At 38.8% G+C, this 19,867-nt stretch overlaps 1 long non-coding RNA gene across 1 annotated transcript; it reads left to right on the top strand.

Annotated features, from left to right (window-relative positions):
* The first annotated feature begins 4,689 nt into the window (after positions 1-4,689).
* Positions 4,690-19,435, top strand: LOC137640501 (uncharacterized). Its single transcript, XR_011044370.1, has 3 exons — positions 4,690-4,788; positions 16,877-17,042; positions 18,613-19,435. It is a non-coding gene; the product is annotated as an uncharacterized lncRNA (long non-coding RNA).
* Positions 19,436-19,867: the final 432 nt, after the last annotated feature.

Here is a 19,867-nt window from a genome sequence, read left to right as displayed (position 1 = left end):
GTCTGTGGCGAGAATCCTTCTGGGAAAATGATCAGGATTGCATGTAACTTCATCATCTGAAGCATCCGAGTCTTGGTCAATGTCTGCATCCGGATCCTCAAGGGGGGGGGGGAGGGGGAGATTTACAGAAACATCTACTTCTTTATTGTCATGTTCATCCAGAAGGTCGTAGATTTCATTCTAAGTAAGTCAGCAGAGAAGATATATATATATATATATATATATATATATATATATATATATATATATATATATATATATAATTAAATAGATAAATATATATACATATATATATAAATATATATATATATATATATATATATATATATATTTATATATGTATATAAATATATATATATATATATATATATATATATATATGTATATAAATATATATATATATATATATATATATATATATATATATATATATATTTATATATATGTATATGTATATATATATATACATATATATACATATACATATATATATATATATATATATATATATATATATATATATATATATATATACATATGTGTGTGTGTGTTTGTGTGTGCGTGTATGTGTGTGTTTACCTGCATATAGACCTATATATCGACATTCACATACATGTACTATCATTTTTGTAGGAACACTAATGTTACGTTTGCAAGATAAAACATCCGTGAGCAAGAAAAATTGCATCAGTTTTTCTTATAAAACTCCTGTAGAGCCGAGTAGCAAACAAAGAATTGAGTTCATTCAACGCTAATTTCTTCTCTCAGTCATGGAACTACGAACTGAATATACTCTAATAAGATTTTGACCACTATTTGAAAAATAAATGAACTCTAAATAAGAAAACGGAAAAAAATGATTGCGTTATAGCCTAGCGGCAGCAAAAGCTGCTATTAGAAATGCTTTTCTCAGTGATGGCCTTGAAAAAAATTGCAGAGATATTTTATGAATAACACACAAAAAAGAAACCTCTAGATCACAGAAACACAGCAATAATGTTTTGAAATAATTGTAAATTTCATATAGAAAATACCTTTCTTTACAACTAAATGTAGTACTCTTTTCGCCCATCTTAACTTATTCACAATCTAAGCTCAACTGACAGCATTAGGTGAGTTGGAGGGTAATGTGGCCCGGTCAGCAGGAAGAATGAACTTGTTTCAATATGCTCATAATGTAAGATAAGGCTGTAAGACATACAGACGATTCTGGACACTTCAGAATATAGTGGCAGCTTTTGCTGCCGCTAGGCTGTAATGGGTTAGTAGGAGAGGTGACTTCAGCGTGGTATGGAATAGAAGTCAGAGGAAATTGTTCAACTTCAACCGTCGCCATGGAGGTCACTGCCAGTGACGAGGATGGCCAGAAGATTTATACCAAGAAGAATACCAAGGAAATCTCGCATTTGTATTCGCAATGACCATTGCAAGGGTAGTCTGAAAACTTCCATAAGTATAGACAATCTTGAAGTTGGAACAATACACAATCGTGATCCCAATCCAGTCTCTATAAAAGTTGTCAAAGACAATGTGAACATAGAGCACATCAAGGAAGCAACACTCAACGCCCAGGATTTGCTTGGACAGACACCCTCAGAAACGCATTCTTTGGGAATACAGAGAACTTTAGACTTACTTCCACACACTCTTCCCAAGGACTTCCTGTCTAAGGTTGTGCAAAACATCGTTGGCAGCCCATGAACTGGCAGGAAGAATAGTTCGTCTTTTTGTAGTGCAAGATCATGAAAAGAGTGAATAATAATAATAATAATAATAATAATAATAATAATAATAATACATACATACATACATACATACATACATATACCAAAGGCACTTCCCCCAATTTTGGGGGGTAGCCGACATCAACAAGAAACAAAACAAAAAAGGGGACCTCTACTCTCTACGTTCCTCCAGCCTAACCAGGGACTCAGCCGAGTTCAGCTGGTACTGCTAGGGTGCCACAGCCCAACCTCCCACATTTCCACCACAGATGAAGCTTCATACTGCTGAGTCCCCTACTGCTGCTACCTCCGCAGTCATCTAAGGCACCGGAGGAAGCAGCAGGGCCTAATAATAATGTTCTAGTCATCAAATAAGGATAAAATAACTGGAATAAATTATGTAAAGGGCAGATAGGTTGAGCATATCATGTCAACATGAAGTGACTCATTGATAGGAACTTAAATTATAAATAAATAAAATACTAAAAACATTACCTTGCCATACCGTATGATATTGTCTACTTTTCCCCTTTGTGGGATTATGCCCTGTGGTATTGTATCTTGTGGGAATTTGTCTGTGGGAATTATGTCCTGTAGGATTTTGTCCAGATACTGGTGTGGGTAGTGGTGAGGATGGATGGTGAGGAGGGAGTGAAGAGGGGAGAAGATTGAGAGGGAGGCAGAGAATTAGATGTCGAGATAAGGTGAAGGATAATATGGAGAGAAGAGGTTTGGTGGAAGAGTTCGCATCAGGCAACCGACCATTTAACGTAGGTATAATGGAGGAAAAAGAAAAATAGTTATTATTCTTTTAAAATCTTACTCTAAGATATCCTTTCTTACCAATTTGGTCATTAAAAGTGACAGAGTATCGAAATTAAAAGAAATGAGAGACATAACAAAAAGCAAACTCGGATATACAAGTATACTCGAGCACACTATTCTATTCGTTTCCTAATTTCCTTTCCTCATAGGGCTATTTTCCCTGTTGGAGCCCTTGGGGTTATAGCATCCTTCTTTTCCAATTAAGGTTGTAGCTTAGCTAGTAATGATAATAATAGTAAATCAGTAATTTTGCAGTTGGCATTTAAAATATGTGTTGTCTTCTCCATATTGCCTTCTGTAGTTTATGATTTTCTCGAATAGATAGTTAAATTTTATAGCTTTCATTAATTGAAATAATAGAAATAGTGTCCTTTTCTTAATAAATTTCTTGTATTTATTCTGTATCCATTCAAAGCTTCGAAAACCTCTCTATTTGTATTGTTTTCTCTTTTGTTTTACCAACATTATATATCCAAAAACCCTAACAAGAATCATTATTTTCTAGTAAAAAAGTAAATTAAACTCAAATATTTTCTAGTAATCAGAGTAAATATTTAAATTAACTCGACGGTGAATAAGTTTAATAGTTTTTAAGATTTTTTTATTAAAATTATAACAATAGTTCTGTTTTGACATAAACTTCCTAACTACGTTGCTAGTAAAGATTTTAAACTATATTATTTTTATCAGTTTTAGCTAATATGAACAACTATTTTTATGTGAAAAGTAAATGCAGATCTATCTTCTTCCCTTTTGACATATCAAAACAATAAAAATAGCCATAATTTGGTTAAATTTTTCGATTTCCTTCATTGTTTACATTTAAAGTTTTTCCTATGATAATTTAGTTATTTTATCAGTCAATAGGAGGCGATACTGTAGCGAAGCCCGTGGTTGACTCCTATTTTTAGTTCTTTCCTTTGTTACCAGATGTCTATACTCTCCCTAGTTCTATTTTCCCGAATAGCTATTATTCCCTATTTTCCTACATTTAATATATTTTGAGTATATAGAAGAACAAATTAATATATATATGAATAGTTTGATGCATAAATGTAGACAAATGAATGTGTAAAAGCAAAAGACCCATTGAATATTGTTTCCGTATGTGGCAGCTTCTCTATGGCTGTCAGTCACTGGATAGGACACGCCCCCTTTTCTGTCATCAACGCTTTAAGGCCTTTTCCGAATAGCTATCTGCTTATTATAATTATCATTAAACAATTTATTCATAAAATAAAGTTGTAGTTTTATCCAGAAGCCTTTATTTATTTCAATATATTGTTTCGTGGTTTTAAAATATTCCATTTTAAATGGCACATCTTTTTGTATTACCAAATCTTGTTTACAAAAACCCCTTCAAGACTTCTTAAATATATGTAATATATGAAATTATATCTTATATTGTTTGATAAATTCATAAATTTTGCTAATTTTTACTTCTTACCTATAAATAATCTTATTTGTTGATAATAAATATAATTTAAAGACAATATGTTCTTTACTGACAAATATGTCGACGTATATTTTTGCTAAAAGATATTCTAAATCTTTATATATGTATCAGTTTTAGGTGCTGTTACTCTTGATATTCTGTGAAAAGTTTGTCTAATTGTTCATATATCTAAATTACATATAACAATGACAATTAATTCCGTAATTTCCTTTAAAATGTGAATAAAACTTAATTATTCGCCGCAAAATCAACTTTGATAAAGCTTCCACAAATACCTTGTGTCCTTAACCACTTTTACTTATTTATCACGCTTTAAACCTAATTCAGATACAAATGTCTATGCTTATTTCAATTTAGAATAGATAAAGAATTAAATTAAGTGAATTATGTATATTCAAAGTAATAGATATCAAGAAAATTAATAAAAGAACAATGTCATTTTTGTACATCTGGCAGACATCACTCCTCCAGTCATTTAGCTCAGGGTTGCCAGGTTTTCCAAATGAGAAAAGGCCAACTTTTGATTAACTGCAGCTTTAAAAGGCCAACCTAATAGTAGAAAAACACCGAAAATACAGCATTTAAGGCTAAACAATTTCAAAAAGGCTAAATATAGGTATCTAGCACGAAAAAAGGCTAAAATTTGAGTTTTATAGCCCGAAAAATGCCAACCTGGCAACCCTGATTTAGCTTCAGCAAATTGCGTTCGTCATTTGTTTATTGTCCGTTGTCAAGTGAGTTCCTGTAGACGTGTGCCATTTTCATAGTTATACATATTTCCATGTAAGTTCAGTTATTTCTACTGTTTTTGTAATGAATATCATTGCTATAGTTCATGTATTAAACTTAAAATGGGACATAGTTGCTGTTAATTACTCATAAATCGCAAAATTGTTCTGTCAGACTAAAATGTTTTGTCCTGGCCAATGGCGGCCATGGGGTAGACGATTTTCATGTATATATTTTCTGATAATTATGAATCATTATTGCTTGTTCAAGGCTGAAGTCATTGGCAATAGTATAGTTCATATTTTGCACTGAAATTTGTGGAGGATTTGATATATGATGAATTATACCTCGAAGGTAAATTCCAATCGAAATTTTATCACCATAACTACTGGGTTATTTAGTACGGGATAGGAATGCCTCTTAGCTTAGGTTGTATTAATGGTTGTGTAGAATAATTTATATATAATGCTAGCTATTTTCCTGTCATGCCTAAAGACTCATTCTACAGTGTACTTCAGGCTTAAAGGTACAGTAATAAATCCTTTAGTAGGGACAGATATATTGTGCCCTTTAAATTGTAGTGTAAAAAAATATGGTATTATTGTAGTGTATTACAGGGCAATGTAACCTAGTATAAAAACTACTTTTTCTTATAGAAAAAATTACGCTCTTTACCGATATATGTTCCGTGCCTCATAAATTGTATTGTCAAAAATATATGGAGTTGATTTTGTGATGCTGTCTGTGGTTAAAGACTTTTTTTTGTGGGGGGGGGATTCTTGAAATCGTAACTTGAGGATCAACATTACTTTGACTGGGCTAAGCAAGTATTTTTGTCCAACTCATGCTCTTCTCAACGATTTATGACTACTGCTCAATTGCGGGAAAATACTTTTAAATAAATACAGGTATGAATATGTATTTGCTGACTAGTCTGTTAGTGGCAAGGTAAAGCTGAGTTTCAATACTTTTGTAGCCTATATGGTTTTTTGGCGACTGGTTGTTCGTAGCCGTTGGACATGACTTGTAAGGAAATTAAAAGGATATGACTTACTCTAAGGTACTTCAACCTAACCTGACTCAGATTGCAGCATCCATACTGGCCACACTCCATATTAGTGATGCCCACCACTTTATTTTTCTTGCGTCCTATCTTACGTCTGCGGTTTGGCTGCGCTATTATTTTGGTAACATTTCATTGGACTACACCCAGCCTTTTTTGCATGAAAAATCCCATTTTCTGTTAGTGTTATTGCGTTATTATTATATTCTGGGAAACTATCGTGTTCTGAGGACCACCTTCAATCAGGTTCCCCAGGTGGGAATCCGGGTTTTTGGTGGATTAAAATAAAAACCAAAGGTTTAAAGATGATAATAGCGAGACTCAAAACAACAACAAAAATAACAGAAAAAATTATTTTTCATGCCAAAATTAGTGAAACGCCTACAAACTAATGACGGCAGAAGTACAGTACCTCTCTCGTACACCGTTTTCTCTCTCGAGCAGCGTTGTGTGAAGTATCTTTTTTCCCTGAGCACTCATTTCTAAAATGGTTTATGCTCCTCCATTGCTCAGAATAGGTGAATTTACATTAGATTTGAAAATTGATTGAACTCCACTATGGTATGTCTTCTGAGCATAGTTAATATTTTTTAGTGAGGCAGATTTGCACCGACTAGCATGGGTGCCCATTTAACCCGGAAAAGTGTCCTAATAGCTGATTGGTCGGAATTATTTTTGTCCGAATACTTCCGACCAATCGGCTATCAGAAAACTTTTTTGAGCTAAAAGGGCACCCCTGTGAGTCGGTGCAAATATACCTCGTTAAAATAAATTGACTATAGTCATACTAGGATCTGAAGCAGGAGTGGTATAAAAGGGTCATGTAAAATTACCTCTGGGAACTTAAGCATAGATATTTCGTAGCTCTTAAGTGGTTCAAAAAGCCAGAAAATTTTTATTCATTAAAAAAACAAAGCTGTCGAAAGCAAATGCAAGGACACTCTAAAATCAAATCATTGTTCTCTTGTCTTGGGTAGTGCCATAGCCTCTGTACCATGGTCTCCCACTGTCTTGGGTTAGAGTTCTCCTGCTGAGGGTTACACTTTGGCTCACAATTCTATCTAGTTTCTCTTCCTCTTGTTTTGTTAAATTTTTTTATAGTTTTTAAAGGAAATATATTTGTTAATGTTGTTACTATACTTAAAATATTTTTTTTCTTTATTTCCATTCCTCACTGGGCTATTTTCCCTGTTGGGGACTGTGGGCTTACAGCATCATGCATTTCCAACTAGGGTTGTAGCTTAGCATTTAATGATAATAATAATAGCGAGTGCATAGTAACCCACAATCGGTCTTCCAAACGAAAGCAATTGACTTTGACTCCAAAATAGCGTTCACATTTCAATTGATCGACAAGTTATGTCGCAGCTCTCGTTAATCATAATGTACTAAGAAAAATACCAAACTAGGTAGCACATGTCCATATCTTATAGCTAATTCCAGTTTTGCTAGAAGCTAATATACTGTATTGAATATTAACCAAAAAATAGTAGCGACCCACAAAGTTGGTGTGCGCAGCATATCCATATCATCTTGCCAGATTGGTACATTCCCGTTAAAATGTAAATTTGCAAGTGAAGCGAGCCACATGGCAGTAAAGCCCTTTTGACTGACTTGTAGATTATTGATAATTATGGTATTTTTCAATATTAAACTTACCCGATAATCATGTAGCTGTCAACTCCGTTGCCCGACAGAATTCTATGGAGGGATACGCCAGCTATCACAATACTAGAAGGGGGTGTATTTACCAGCGCCACCTGTGGCCAGGTACTCAAGTACTTCTTGTTGACACCTCCTCAATTATTCCTCTGTCGTGCTTCCGGCAAGACGTTCTGGGATACGCTTATGTTCTTGGAGTATTTTCACGACTTTGGTGAAGTATTTCTCTTTGATTTCGGCTGTCGCTTTACTGGAAACTTCTATATTAGCTTAGTTAGCTTTTGGAATTAATTTGATTAATTATGGTGACGAAGAGAGTATGGACTCTCGTTCACCTTTCAATGGCCGACCCTTCCCTTAGACGGAAGTGTTGGTGTCTAAGAGAGTATAGACTCTCTTTCTTAATTTTGCTTAACAAAAGTTATAGATTTATTTTATATCTCTCCGCCTCTTATAGGCCTCTTCGATTAACTTCCTTTTATTATAAACTTATTAAAATTAATTTTTATATTTGTTTATATTCGACCTTCCTAATAGTAGGCGGTCTTTTCTTGGTACCGAAGTTAATTAACATTGAGCCCGTCATTTCGGTTTTACCTGTTAACATATTATGCTATTTCCGCCACAGAGTTTGAAAGAATTTCTTTGATAGTCTCGTACTGTTTTCAAAGTTGAACTAACGTTTTGTTTTGTCTCTGCAGTTGTTGACGTTCAGAACGTTCAACTTGCACTCTATCGTTACGATAGAGAAAGAATGTTCACGGTTTCACGTTGCAGTAAGAGTAACCGTGTCTAGCGTTTTGTTCATTCTTTCTTAACTTAATGGTTTTGATCCTAATAAAGGAACTTTTCATTTTGGGAAATATTTCAGTTTTTTCCTTTAACAATAATATGTTTTAACGATATATATGATTGGGCTCTTCTCTCAGGTTCTAAGTCAAGAGAGAGAGAGAGAGAGAGAGAGATAGAGACGGAGGGAGAAAGAGGAGGATAAACGTTTCATTCAAGCCTGCCAGGCGTACGAGTAACGTCGTTATCGTTTTTGCTCTTCTCCCTAGTCTCTTTAGGGGAAGAAACTAAACGTTTCTAGAGTGATCTAGTGTTTAGTCTCTTTCCAGCCACTGAATTATCTTTCATTAGATTTTTCTGTTACATTGTAATTCTGTTTTCGCAATTACTAACTTTTGAGAAAGGATAGAATTGCGTGTTTCAGGTACAAACCACTTAAAGTTTCGAGTTCAGTGAAATAAGTGCAAACAGAAATCAAAGTGATAAGTGATTAGCGCAAAGTATGTCAGTGTTGTGCGTGAGGGTACTTCTGTGCGCGCCAGTCGTCCTCCCAGTCCGGGACCTCTTGCAAGCTCCCAAGCCCAGGGGAGAAGCAATGTCGAAGGGCATAAGGGTTCAGCAGGCCTTGATCGGCGCACAGAAGTATCCTCGGTGGTTGTGGGCGTGTCTTACCGAGACCGTCACTCCCACCCGCAGACGATTGAGCCCTTATTTTGCTCGTCTGCAGAAGAGATTTAGGGGAGAAATAAAGGCAGAGTAACGCTGGTCTCAGGTCTCAAGACCTCTTAAACGTAAAGTCCAGACCTATGCCAGACGTACGAAGTTAAAGTTCAACAACCCGGATGCAGTCATTGGGTTAGCTCTGACTCTCCTCAGTCATCAGTTGAATGCACTCCGCCTAAGAGGAGTAAGGTTCTGCCGCAACAGATCTCTGCTGTTAAGGCTTTACCTCAGCAGACCTTAGTGTCTGCCGACCCCAAGTTGACTCTACTGCAGTCCATGCAGTCACAACTTTCGGTCTTGATGCGTGAGTGTCGGGCTGAGAGTGTTGCGCCTCCGCCTCCGCCTACACTCCCTCCGCCTACGCTCGCTCCGCCTGATCGCAGTACCACCTGCCAGGCGTACGATGTTGTGGACTCTACTACAGTCCATGCAAGCACAGCTTTCGGACTTGATGCGCGAGTGTCGGGCTGAGAGTGTTGCGCCTCCGCCTACGCTCGCTCCGCCTGATCGCAGTACCACCTGCCAGGCGTACGATGTTGAGCCACGTGCTGAGTTTGCTGTTCCCAGTGGTGTTCAGCCTCCGCCTTCCTTAAGGCAACCTTTACAATGGGATCAGGAGGATTATACCTCTCTTCCTCCGCCTCCACTTGCTGCTCCACCAGTGATGCAACACTCGGTTGAGGTACAACAACCTCTCCCGTCCATGAGTCAGTCTCCTCAGCTCTCGCTGCAGCGAGCTCAACCCTCCACAAGGCAAGCACCACAACACCTTAGCCTTGCGCCTCAGGAGCCTCAGCTTGCGAGACATTTACCTTGTTCTGCGCAGCCTCTTCCTCATCGCGCTCCGCTCACACCACAGGAACTGGAACTTGCTACTCCGCTTCCGCCAACCGCTCAGCAAGCGCAACCCTTGGGTTCAACCACTCATGCTAGGAGTCAGCCTCCTCCACCCATGCGCCTTCCTTCTGCTTGTCTTTTATTCAGCCTTTGCAGACTGAGCCTCAGGTGTTCCCTCAACAGAGTCTTGAAGAGGAAACCACAACTATTGTTGTTCCAGCTCTTTCTGACTCTGCTGTTCAGCATACCTTACCTCCATTTTCAAACCATATGATAATGGAGGTTATTTGTATTACTTATAAAAATATATTTGTATTCCTTGCAATATATTTTTAACAAGATCGCAAAATATGGCAAAAATATGAATCATGAGTTATGAATGTAAGGTAATATTATGTTGATATTAAAACCCCATGCAAGCATGCATAAAGCACTCTAGCACTGGTCATGGAATTTCTGAGAAATGTTAAACGCCATGCACACGCTCTGCTTTCCTTACAGCAGGCTCTGCTTACAGCAGGCTCTGCTTACAGCAGGCTCTGCTTACTACATGCTCTGCATACAGCATGCTCTGCATACAGCATGCTCTGCATACAACATGCTCTGCATACAGCATGCTCTGCATTCAGCATGCTCTGCATACAACATGCTCTGCATACAGCATGCTCTGCATTCAGCATGCTCTGCATACAACATGCTCTACATACAGCATGCTCTGCATACAGCATACTCTGCATACAACATGCTCTGCATACCTTACCGCATGCTTCTCAGTCACACATCTTTGGTTGTTGCCAACTCACTAGACTGTCAAGCAGTTTCATAACGTTGCCTTCTAGTCTGCTGCTTTTGCACCAGTGAACCCTCACTGAGAGAACTTAGCTTTTCTAGGATATGGTCCCTGTAGATGAGAAAGTTCTTTTCTCCCTCCTTCTGATATTCCCTTGAGGACTCTGTCATTTGGAGGGAGCCTTTAGCTGCATAACCTCTTATGGACTTTTATTTAAGCATAACATGCTTCCAGGGAAGGTAATGGTTCCACTTCAGTCGCTAATCCCGTCTGTTACCACACCTGCTCCCATAGACCTTGAGCTGTGTTGCATGACATGCAGTCCAAGCTTAGTCCTTGTTAGAGGATTTTTTGTTTACGGAGTCAATGTGTCACGGGGAAGACGTTCAACAACCAACAGAAGTGACTTGTTGTGACGCAGTGCGGCAACCTCAGCAACCCGATAAGGAGTTGTCTGTACGACCCAGACAGTCTAGACAGATTCGGGTTGTCACTGTACTTCCTCGCTTGCCCATGATTGACAGTTCACAGACTGTGCAGCAGTATCATGATCTTGTGTCCGGCTCCGTCAGACGACTGGCTTTTAAGAGCTCCCACAAGTCGTCGCTGTCTGGAGATTTTCAAATGGACTATGGATCTGACCAAGGAACTGGGCCTCCTGGTCAATTTTGAGGAGTCTCAGCTCGTTCCATCCCAGACCATTGTCTCCTTGGGTATGGATCTTCAGAGTCGAGCTTTTCGGACTTTTCCGTCGGCCCCAAGGATCTTCCAAGCCCTAGAATGCATCCAGAGCATGCTGAGAAGGAACCGATGCTCAGTCAGGTAGTGGATGAGTCTAACAGGGACACTTTCATCGCTGGCCCTGTTCATCGTGTTAGGGAGACTCCACCTCCCCCCCTTCAGTATCATCTAGCTGCTCACTGGATAAAGGACATGACGCTAGAGACGGTCTCAGTTCCTGTTTCCGAAGAGAGGAGGTCTTCTCTCGCGTGGTGTAAGAACAGCTTTCTTCTCAAGGAAGTCTACCTTTGGCTGTTCAGAAACACGACCGCCGTCTCCTCTCGGACGCATCAGACACGGGCTGGGGTGCGACTTTGGACGGACAAGAATGCTCGGGAACATGGAATCAGGAGCAAAGGACACTTCACATCATTTGCAAGAAGTTGTTGGCGGTTATTCTGGCCTTGATAAACTTCAAGTCCCTCCAGCTTAACAAAGTGGTGGAGGTGGACTCTGACAACACCACAGCCCTGGCTTACATCTTCAAGCAGGGAGGGACTCTTTCGTGGAAGTTGTTCTAGATCGCAAGGGACCTACTCATCTGGTCTTAAGATCGAAAGCTAACTGGTAACGAGGTTCATTCAGGGCGGTATGAATGTCATGGCAGATCACCTCAGACGGAAGGGTCAGGTCATCCCCACAGAGTGGACCCTTCTCAAGAATGTTTGCAACAGACTTTGGGCCCTGTGGGGTCAGCCAACCATAGATCTGTTCACTACCTCGATAACCTAGAGACTCCTGTTGTATTGTTCTCCGATTCCAGACCCAGCAGCAGTTCACGTGGATGCTTTTCTGCTGGATTGGTTCCATCTCGACCTGTATGCATTCCCGCCGTTCAAGATTGTCAACAGGGTACTTCAGAAGTTCTCCTCTCACAAAGGGACACGGCTGACGTTGGTTGGCTCCGCTCTGGTCCGCGAGAGAATGGTTCTTAGAGGTACTGCAATGGCTGGTCGACATTCCCAGGACTCTTCCTCTAGGAGTGAACCTTCTAAGTCTACCTCACGTAAAGAAGGTACACCCAATCCTCCACGCTCTTCGTCTGACTGCCTTCAGACTTTCGAAAGACTCTCAAGAGCTAGGGGCTTTTCGAAGGAGGCAGCCAGAGCGATTGCCAAAGCAAGGAGAACATCCACTCTCAGAATCTATCAGTCTCAAGGGGAAGTCTTCCGTAGCTGGTACAAGACCAATGCAGTTTCCTCAACCAGTACCACTGTAACCCAGATTGCTGACTTCCTGTTATATCTAAGGAAAGTAAGATCCCCTTCAGCTCCTACGATCAAGGGTTACAGAAGTATGTTGGCAGCGGTTTTCCGCCACAGAGGCTTGGATCTTTCCACCAACAAAGATCTACAGGACCTCCCTAGGTCTTTTGAGACCTCAAAGGAACGTCGGTTGTCCACTCCAGGCTGGAATCTAGACGTGGTCCTAAGGTTCCTTATGTCATCAAGATTTGAACCTCTCCAATCAGCCTCTTTTTAGGACCTCACATTAAAAACTCTTTTCCTCGTGTGCTTGACAACAGCTAAAAGAGTAAGTGAGATCCACGCCTTCAGCAGGATCATTGTTTTCACATCTGAAACGGCTACATGTTCCTTGCAGCTCGGTTTTTGCTAAACGAGCTTCCTTCACGTCCTTGGCCTAAGTCGTTCGAGATCCCAAGCCTGTCCAACTTGGTGGGGAATGATCTGAAGAGAGTACTTTGCCCAGTTAGAGCTCTTAGGTACTATCTAAAAAGGTCTTAACCTTTACAAGGACAATCAGAAGCCTTATAGTGTGCTATCAAGAAACCTTCTTTTCCAAGTTCTAAGAACTCAGTTTCTTACTATTCAGGCTTCTGATTAGAGAAACACATTCTCATCTGAAGGAAGAAGACCTTGCTTTGCTGAAGGTAAGGACACATGAAGTGGGAGCTGTGGCTACTTCAGTGGCCTTCAAACAGAACCATTCTCTGCAGTGTGTTATGGATGCAACCTATTGGAGAAGCAAGTCAGTGTTCGCATCATTCTATCTCAAAGATGTCCAGTCTCTTTACGAGTACTGCTACACCCTGGGACCATTCGTAGCAACGAATGCAGTAGTAGGCGAGGGCTCAGCCACTACATTCCCATAATCCCATAACCTTTTAACCTTTCTCTTGAATACTTTTTATGGGTTGTACGGTCGGCTAAGAAGCCTTCCACATCCTTGTTGATTTGGCGGGTGGTCAATTCTTTCTTGAGAAGCGCCGAGGTTAAAGGTTGTGATGAGGTCCTTTAGTATGGGTTGCAGCCCTGTATACTTTAGCACCTTTGAGTTGATTCAGCCTCCCAAGAGGAACGCTGCGCTCAGTAAGGAAGACGATCTTATTAAAGGCAGAGTAACGGTTCAAGTCGACTTCCTTACCAGGTACTTATTATTTCATTGTTATTGTGGATAACTGATTATATGAAATACGGGATACTTAGCTATCCTTTAGTCTTGTACACTGGTTTTTCACCCACCCCCCTGGGTGTGAATCAGCTACATGATTATCGGGTAAGTTTAATATTGAAAAATGTTATTTTTATTAGTAAAATAAATTTTTGAATATACTTACCCGATAATCATGATTTAATCGACCCTCCCTTCCTCCCCATAGAGAACCAGTGGACCGAGGAATAATTGAGGAGGTGTCAACAAGAAGTACTTGAGTACCTGGCCACAGGTGGCGCTGGTAAATACACCCCCTTCTAGTATTGTGATAGCTGGCGTATCCCTCCATAGAATTCTGTCGGGCAACGGAGTTGACAGCTACATGATTATCGGGTAAGTATATTCAAAAATTTATTTTACTAATAAAAATAACATATTAATTTCACACCAATCACATGAACCGTATGTATTTTTGTGTTTTTCCAATTCGTTAATTTTTGTATATGCATTTCAGAACATTGATGCAAATGCATGGTTGTTTTGGCTTCTTCCTTATCAAAAAATTTCAGTAAAATGGGTTTATTCAGTAATTAATTGATAATTGTTGAATTTTTCTGTTAAATTTTGCGTAAAGAGGGTACATATATAGTTTTAATAGTGTGACCGTGAAAATTTTTCATAAGTTACGAGAAGGGTTGTAAAAGAAATTGTGTGGAAATGGTTGATTCATTATTCCAGACTCATATTGATTAAGTTCAACTAAGGTTCCACCACCAGCGTAGAGTTATTTTTCGATTAGGTGAGAAATTAGAGTTTTAGTGAATGTTTAAAAAAATATATACTCGTATATCCATTTGAGGACATATATGTTTGTAGGTACAGTAGTCAGTTGAAATTTATTTTTACTAGAAATTTTGGGCATTTATATACATATTAACATAAGATTAGGATTAATCAGGCAAGGAAAGGTTCCATTTCATTGTTTATTTACTTAACCCTCTCATTTATTTCTTTACTTGTTAGTCTTTGCCGTAGTTCATTCCTACACAAATAAAAAATATAGTCCTTCAATAATTCCACTGTAACGTAAGCGAACCAGGAACGGCCACTTGAACTTTTGACGAGGTAAGCATTGTTGCCGTTCGGATAAACACTTGCTTTGTCTTCAGCCACCAAAGAGTACAGAAGTATTTCTCGGCATCCACGTCCGGCTGTTTTAATCCTTTTCTTTGAGTACAGTACTGGGTACGTTCTACTCGGGGAGAGGATCCCAGTACGTTCTCGACTCATTCACGGGGCGAGATGGTACGTACAAGGAACATTCATATCTTCAAGTGTACACTTCTGTTTGTGGTACAGCCGCTCTTGTTCTTTAAGAGAATGAGCATATGCACTGCAGGCAGAAATGAAGGGCTCTGCCCGTTTAAGGTCTCGTGCAAGAGTACGACCAAGTACGTGTACTGTGTGTCAGGAAGCAGGCAGCTGCCTTCGTCCTTACATGCCTTGGGTCGTTCCCAAGACGCTTTGGTGACATAATCACCACGCTCACAATGAATAAAATCTGCTAGAGACAAACATGAGTCCACAGATATTGTCTTGCTTGGCTGAGTTGACAGGTTCCTCCCCAATCCAATCTCACCCTGCTTAGCCTTGAGTCTTGCAGGTAAGCCCTCAATGTCTTTTTGAAGGAGTGGGTAGCTAAGGCTACGTCACCCAAGTGAGCTCAGTGTTGACACTAGTAATTTTAGTTTTGTGACCCTGATACCAATGACCCCTGTGGTAATCTCCCTGTGCAGTGTTTCCTAAGTGTGACCGGTTTCATGTTTCCTTCTTGCTGTAAACCCAGCATCTTTGTTGTAATCCCCAGTGAGTGTCTTAACTTCCACTGTAATATTGTTCCCTAGTTTTGTAGTTCCTGTTGGAGTAACCAGTGTGGTTTCTAGGTCCCTCACAAGACAAGAAGCATGTTCTCTGTGGTATTGCATAGTTGTGAATCTGAGATCTAAAGTAGAATGACCGTCTGGTCTTAATCTCTCCTTCCTCTATCTTGGTCATGAAACAGTCAAACCGTTACTCGCTAGATCTGACAATGCTGGTGTGCTATGCTTCCTTCCGAGCTCTACTCTTTAGAATCTATCTATCTCCCCCGTCCCTCCTTGACGAGGAGGAGGATGGCTGATTGTATACCAACCTATTGAACATCATATGCCAGGTATATCATCCCAGACTGCTATCCCCTTTTGGGAAAGGGATTCCTTGTGATTTACTGATAGCGAGTTGGAGTCCTCTTCTTTTCTCCCATACGAGATCAGGCAGACTGACACTCCCAGGGAAGAAAAAGAACCTGTCAGTTCAGTTCTAGGAGGAACTTCCTGTCCACCAATTACCAAAGTGTCTTGTTTAAAAGACAAATGGTTTGTATATGCATAGGAGCAAAGAAATTTTGAAAGCAAGTAATATTTTTCCTAGCTATAAAAAGCTGAGTCTTTAAGTTTAACTTTTTATCTCAACCACCCCTCACAGTCCTGAGTTGAAGGTCAGAAGTTGTCTGACTGGCACGTGGGTAGAACTATTCACCCGCAAACATCACATGATGTTAACAAGGTCCACCTGTCATTAATTACCTCATTAATGAATTCAAGAGTTTTTCAAGTACCATGAAGACATTCCTTATTTTAAAGACTCGTGTTTGCATAGCCAGGAAAAGTATAAGTTACTTTTGAAATTATATTTATTTTATTGTCATTTATGGAGACTAACTATTGATATCTAAAGTACACTGGGGGAGGCCACTTAGTATAAATTCTTTGAGACACACCAACGGAGAGAACGGATATTAAAAAACTGCCTAAACTTAATCAGTTGAAGATGAACATGTTTCAGGATAGTGTGTTTGATAGGGTTCAAATGTCAATTTTGTAGAGAATTTATAATTTGCTGTGCAAGACATTCTTGGATCAAAGAAAAAGGGTTGATTTCCATTCTATATATTTGTATTTATATGGCCTTAAGTAGGTATATATGTGGGTACAGTTTTAAGAAAGGAATTTAGATAATGTAGCTATTGCATTACGTGTATATACTTATGGAATATCTTTTTGCAGATGATGGCATACATTGTCGCTTCGAAAGGAAAAATGTCTAAAGAATTTGAGCACCATTCGACCTACCCTAGGGTTTCTCCAATAAGAGAGAGAGACATTTTGAGCAGAAGAGACACCTGATGAGAGAAGAGAAAATAGCTTTCTACATGCATCCAATATGTTAAAGGCAAGTATCACAGAGACCTTTAATGGTAATCTCTTATCGTACATTTGATTTTCCCTTCATGGGGTTCTCTGCAGACCTATGTCAAGTTTGTTTTGATTTTTTTTAATGCCCTTACGCTAAATGAGGCCTTGGTGTGTATAGGGTATGTAATCCATGGTAACAAACAATAATGAAGTGACTACTTTTGATAGGACACATGACCAACTTTATATCAATTTAGCATTATTTAATACTATTCAGGACACTTTTAATGTAAAATTCATAAAATTGTTTTACCCAGCTAAGAAAATGTCTGTCAAATTTCTAACTGATCCGCTCTGCGGTTCTAAATGCATAAAACATTCTAGCACGTAGAAATTAAATCTCCAAAAATAGCCGACACCAATGAAGGTTCACACTAGTATTAAATTCATCCTGTGTACTATAACACCCAGCAGAATTAGCAATCATTTCAAGACCCAATACAAGATCTATACATGTTGCACAGTGTAGGCTACGCCTGTCCTGGTATATCAACACCTAAGTAAATCTGTTTGCATCATTTATTTACACAAGTAAATTTTTAATTAGTTTATCCATAACTAAGTAAACGTTATTGATAATGTATTTGTTTTTCTTCTAGGTGACCTTTATAGCAACAATGCAATGGTGTATGAGACTTCGCCAGAACAGAGCATTCTCAAGTCTGAATTGACACTGGGAACTAAACAATGTGATAAAAGGTAATATGGAAAATGTACCCGAGTTTTGCATGGTAATAGGATTTTTTAAATGGGATTTGAAACTCCATATGAAAGGATATCCTAATAATTGAATCTCTCATAAATGGAGTAGCACCATCAGTGCATTACTTGGTGGTGTACAGTATCTTTTTTGGCCACTAGCTACACTTTCTTTTTAATCTTCACCTATATATGGGTGATGAATGGACTCCCAGGCCCCATTGCTTGAGCCTTATATCCAAAATTTTTGTATTCAATTCAAGAATTGGTCCTTGATTTTAGGCCTTGACTGTCTCATGAGTTCATCTACCAGTGCCCTTGGCAGGACTTGAATGTAAACAGTATTCTTTTCAATCTTATTCTCATGAAGTTATCAAATTTAAACTTAGCATTGTGTAAGCGAAGTTAAACTCCATTTATATATCAACTTAACGATCACAGCATTATTGTTTTATAAGACTTGAACAAACCTTTTTGAGTTTTAGCCTCAAAGTTTGGGTGTTGAAAGCACTAACCTTAACGATTAATGTGATATTAGTGAGAACTTTTTAGCCTTAAAAACTTTTGTATGGGTAAAACATATTGGATACAGCACTTTTAAATGCTAAGATTTAAAAGTTAAATGCTAAGATTGACTTTTAAATTGTTAAGGGTATCCTAATTACAGTAGGATTACCATGATTTGATATTAGTTGGAACTTTTCTGTCTTACAAACCCCTTACGTGAGAGAAAATGTATTGGGCCATAACTTATGAATGTGTAGATATGTTTTAAAATAATTGACATCTGATTGCGTTATCATTGCTGTAATTTAGTACATCTAAATTCATTCCAATGCAATTTTCAGGTGACAGGGCCAAGCCAGCAAATCAGGGGAAAAGTTTTGAGCCCAGAAAAGTTCTTTCAAGTTCGTCGACGAATTGTGACAAAAATTTTGTCAGAAAGTCTGCTCAAGAGTCAACCAGTTTTGTTGCAAGATAATAGAATACAAGATCTGCTTCTTGAAGTTTAAGTTCTTCCAAGATTTTCTGAAGCACCAAAAGCGTCTTCATTTATAAGTCACATATGTCTAACCCTTAGTGGTGGTTAGGGAAGAAATGCAAAGTGCCACCTTGTGACAAATGAAATTTTATTTTAATTGTTGGGGTACAATTATTTCATGATTTTTCAATTTATGTATTTCTGTAGGATTGCAATCATGCCACATAGATATAAGATTTCTTTTATCTCTTTATAATGCAACTTTAACAATTTTTTTCTCTATACAGCATTGTTCTCTAGTTTTGGGTAGTGACATAGGCTCTGTACCAGTGTCTTCCGCTGTTTTAGATTAGAGATCTCATGCTTAAGGGTACACTCCTCTACACTATTCTATCTTGTTTCGGTTCCTCTTGTTATTTTGAAATTTTTATCCTCTCTTTATTTCCAAGTTTTATAGTTTATATATGAAACATTTATTTTTGTTATTCTTAAACGTCTCTTGTAGTTTTCCTTATTTCCTTTCCTCACTGGGCTATTTTCCCTGTTAGACCCCTTGGGCTTATATCATCTTGCTTTTCCAACTAGGGTAGCAAGTAATAATAAGAATAATAGGACTACATTATATACATTTTAAAATGCAAAGTCGACTAATTTTAAGGCATTCAAGAATCTATAAAAGAGATTTGTTCCGTAACTGAAATACAAACCACGCTATTTAATATGGGTTATTACTTTCGGCGTAGCTGAAATGACGAGCCATTAGAATTTTAACGAGGGTTGCTACCCCCATCACACACACCTGTGCTTGAGCTCACTTTGCTCTCGGCTCGGGTGGTAGTCAGATGTGTCCGCTTTCACCCTTGCCTTCTTTGACAGCCATTTAATGCTTTTTGCTTTTCCTTTGACAGGTTTGCGTGAAGTTGGCCTCTGCTATGCGAAAGTGTCCTGGATTACTAGACCACCCTTGTGGCACGTTTATGTCGGCGGTCGATGCTGACCCTCACACCCTTTGTCCTTATTGTAGGGGCCAGCGGTGTGATATAAATAAAGTGTGTAAGGAGTGGTCTACCTCCCAGTGGGAGAGGTTTCCTCGGCGTCGGAAGAAGAAGTCCAGGCGGGAT

The sequence above is a fragment of the Palaemon carinicauda genome, chromosome 5 (assembly GCF_036898095.1).
Source record: "Palaemon carinicauda isolate YSFRI2023 chromosome 5, ASM3689809v2, whole genome shotgun sequence".
NCBI classification, from domain to species: domain Eukaryota; kingdom Metazoa; phylum Arthropoda; class Malacostraca; order Decapoda; family Palaemonidae; genus Palaemon; species Palaemon carinicauda.
This window is presented reverse-complemented; position numbering and strand designations above follow the sequence as displayed.